Raw genomic sequence first — 3,986 nt, 5'->3', positions numbered from 1 at the left:
ATTCTACCTCTGAGCCACACACCCAGCCCAATTTTTTTTTTTTTTTTTTTTTTTTGCGGGTCTGGGGATGGAACCCAGGGGCATTCAACCTCCGAGCTACACCCCCTGCCCTATTTTTTATTCTTTATTTTTTGAAACCGGGTCTCACTGAGTTGCAAAGGGCCTCACTAAGTAGCTGAAGCTGTCCGCGAACCGTGATCCTCCAGGTCTCAGCCTCCCGAATGCTGGGATTACAAGCGTGCGCCACCACGCCCGGCTCCAGCCCAATTTTTTATTCTTTACTTTGAAACAGGGTCTTACTAAATTGCAGAGGGCCTCACTAAGTAGCTGAGGCTGTCTCAGCCTCCCAAATGCTGGGATTACAAGCATGCACCACTATGCCTGACTAAAATTTTTATTTGTAATGATGGAAACAAACAAAAAAAAAACACCTAAAACCAAAGCTTCTCGAAGAACCATTTGTTCTCGCCTGTCTTGCACCTCTCTTCAGACTTAACCTTGGCCTCCTGCCTGGCCTTCCGCTTAAGAGCAGGGTCTCTGAAGACATCCTTGTTGACAACAGTTTTGTCCAAGGGGATGTCCACAGAGTACCTGGTGGGCATTAGATGATTGGAGTTATAAACGTTCACAAAAGACTTGATATTTTATCTTTTGGCAATTTTCTTCTTGTCCATGGCAGCTGTTACTTTGTGGAGATAGTGGTCAATTTCAGCCACCATCACGTGGCTGTAGGGGCGGTCTGAAGTGCCAGTGTCAATGTTCTTCACGATGACAGCTTTGCATCCAGAGTAGCGTCCCGCCAGGACCAGCACCACCTTCCCGGGTTTCATGAACTTGCCCATATCAACAGTTACCAACCCGACCAACAACAGGACTGGCTTTTGCCTTTAAAAACCCCTTGTAAGTTCAGCTCATGGTCGCAGCTCTGGTCTGAGTGTCAACTACGTCCCTACCCTGGCTAGTCTGGATTTTTTCTGCGGTTAAATAAACTGATTTTCCAAGTTCAGTTGATGCTCTCTTTCTCTATTCCTGCGACATCGGCCTGGGCACAACAGATAGGACAAGTTTAGTTAAAGTTTATTATCTATGATGTACAGGAGTAGTAAGTTTTATAGGTTACCTCATAACAAATCAATAAAAAACAGGAAAAGCAGGCAGCTTCAAGGTGTGCCTGCTATGTGGAATTCAGTTTAATGAAAAACAACGTGTGTATAATGTGGTTTTGAAAAACGAAATGAAAAAAATATGTACGGTGTGACTTGCTGTAATTTGTTAGATTAACGTATAAATATAATAAGTATAAAAATAATAAATAAATAAGTATAAAAATAATAAGTATAATCCAGGCACAGACAGAAATGCCGTCCCCCTGCTGCTAAGCATGGTGTCTCTCATTCTTCAATTTCGCCGACCTACGTCTCCTTCAAGAGCCCTGGACTGGCTGAGGCTGGACCCCGGCAGCTGAGTATATATATTATGTATATATTATCGATATTAGTCCTCTATTAAGGGAGTAGCTAGCAAAGATCGTCTCCTATTCTGTAGGCTCTTTTCTGACATTGGTTGTGTCCTCTGCCGCACACAGCCTTTTGGTCCTCTGCCGTTCCAGTGATGGCTCCTGGCTTACCCTCTTTTCCCTTTCCTGAGCCCCCTCCTGCAGGGGTCCAGCCTCAGCCAGTCCAGGGGTTTGAACGATGTGTAGGGTCGGAGAAATTGAGGAATGAGAGACGCCATGCTTAGCAGCAGGGGGAAAGCATCTCTGCCTGTGCCCTAGAATATACTTTATTTATACATGAATCTGACAAATTACAGCAAGCCACATCATACGTATTTTGCTTTTCATTTAGTTTCTAAAACCACATTACACATATATTGTTTTTCATTAACCTGAATTCCATGTAGCAGGCACACCTCGAAGCCACCTGTTTTTTCTGTTTTTTGCTTTTTGTATGCTTTTACATGGAAATACTTGGTATTAATAACTTTTGGCAAAACCTGTCCTTAATACACTTGGATACAAACAACTTTTAGCAATACATGTTTTTAACATATCTAGGTACATTTTGCAGTATATTTGGGACAATTCAACCTGCCTCAATGAGCTCATATCTCAGTACCCAAAATTATCCAAATTAACGTCATACAAATCATTCTGGTTACCTAGCCACAAACATCAATTTTATTCTAATTATTAACCTAACTAACAATGGAGCTCTGCGAAGCACGTTCAAACCTAAAGCTAAACCGAAAGTACAGAAGACAAGGGGCTTTTCCATTAAAAGGAACACAAAGATTTTAAAAGATCTTTAAGGGGCACAAAACATTTTACTTTTATATTTTATATTTTAAAATACTAAATATACAATTTATTTTCTTAAATTTTTATGATCTTTAATCAAAAACACTAGAAGGGGGGGCTCTGCCTAGCCCATTTCTCCATCACACATAATAAACTCCAATTAAACTTATCCTTAACTACTAAATGCTAAACTTACTATTTCTACTTCTAAAATTAGCTGCTAATTTTATCTCTTATTTTTGACTACTAGGTATTCTATAACTTATTTTGACCCAACCACCAAATTTATACTAAACTTATTCTATTTCTCTAACATACAATGCCTACATCTAACTTGCTATAATACCTATTAAGTTGTTTACCAAGAGAACTCTTTCGTCTTTAGTGAGCAGGCGCCAAGAAGGTCCCTGCCTGCCCAACCCTCTATAGGAATGGCCGAGTCCTGACATCAAGCCATTTTCCAGTAATATTAACTCGGGCCTTGCACAGTAGGTATAATTTGCCTAAAGTTAACTTTTTCCTTTCATAACTAAAACCTTAAGTGAGTCAGGTGTTGTAAGCAGGGGAGCAATGATGGAGGACATGGAAGAAACCTGAGGAACGAAAGGTTCCGAAAGAGTTAAGGCAGTTTGGCGAAAGGTCAAGCTTTCAGAGACTCTGGGTGAATTCTGGTCTTTCCGGAATTTCTCACCCCCAACCCACCGGTGAGAGCGGGAACTGGCTGCAATCATGCTCTTAATAATCTTTAACCAGGCCTCTTTGTTTCTTCTTGTTTTTTAATTTTCCCTCCATGATTGTATTCTGCAAGCATATGACAAATGTTCTACATCAATCATTCTGCATTGTGTTTGAGATTGTACTTTGATGTCTTTCTTTCTGTTGAAGTTGTGGTTTTGGTGCAGGGGAAAAAAGTATAAAAACTTAGTTCTAGAGAATAAAGTTGTCAGTGATCCAAGAGATGACTGTCCATGTCTTCATTTCAGGTCTCTCCCTCCCAAGTCCCAGGACAGCGCCTAACGTGGAACCCACAACCCTGGGATTAAGAGTCCCATGCTCTACCGACTGAGCTAGCCGGGCATGGTGGCACATGCTTGTAATCCCAGCATTTGGGAGGCTGAGACCAGAGGATCATGGTTCGCAGACAGCCTCAGCTACTTAGTGTGGCCTTCTGCAACTCAGTGAGACCCGGTTTCAAAATAAAGAAAAATAGGGCAGGGGGTATAGCTCAGAGGTCGAATGCCCCTGGGAAGGCCGGGCGTTGTGGTGCATGCTTGTAATCCCAGCGCTTGGGAGGCTGAGACAGGAGGATCACACAGGTTCGAAGCCAGCCTCAGCTACTTAGTGAGGCACTCAGCAACTTAGTGAGACCTTGTTTCCAAATAAAATATAAAATGGGTCTGGGAGTATAACCCAGAGGCTTTCTACCTCCAGGCTATACTCCAGGCCGCTGCAGAAAGAGGTAAGCAGCTATGGGAAATCAAGTAAGTAAGAATCCTTTTACAAAATTAGTACATTATCTTTTAAAGCAATATAAGATAAAGGTATCACAAGAAGAGTTGCAAAATTGTTATGATTTAGCCGCAGAATATAATCCTTGGCTTCCTGATGAAGGAACTTTAGATGAAGAAATATGGGACAGAGTTCGAAAAAAATATTATGACAGCCTATTGGCAAGGGGAGAAAATCC

The 3,986-nt window shown here is 41.6% G+C and overlaps 1 pseudogene across 1 annotated transcript; it reads right to left on the bottom strand.

Moving 5' to 3' along the window:
• Window positions 1-431: 431 nt before the first annotated feature.
• On the bottom strand, window positions 432-842 carry LOC308270184 (large ribosomal subunit protein eL27-like; annotated as a pseudogene). The gene has a single exon. The product of its transcript is annotated as a large ribosomal subunit protein eL27-like (transcript).
• Between the last annotated feature and the right edge of the window lie 3,144 nt (window positions 843-3,986).

Source organism: Muscardinus avellanarius (assembly GCF_963383645.1).
Source record: "Muscardinus avellanarius genome assembly, chromosome: 11".
In the NCBI taxonomy this organism is placed as follows: Eukaryota; Metazoa; Chordata; class Mammalia; order Rodentia; family Gliridae; genus Muscardinus; species Muscardinus avellanarius.
Note: the sequence above shows the minus strand (reverse complement) of the source record. Positions and strands in the feature narration are given on the sequence as shown.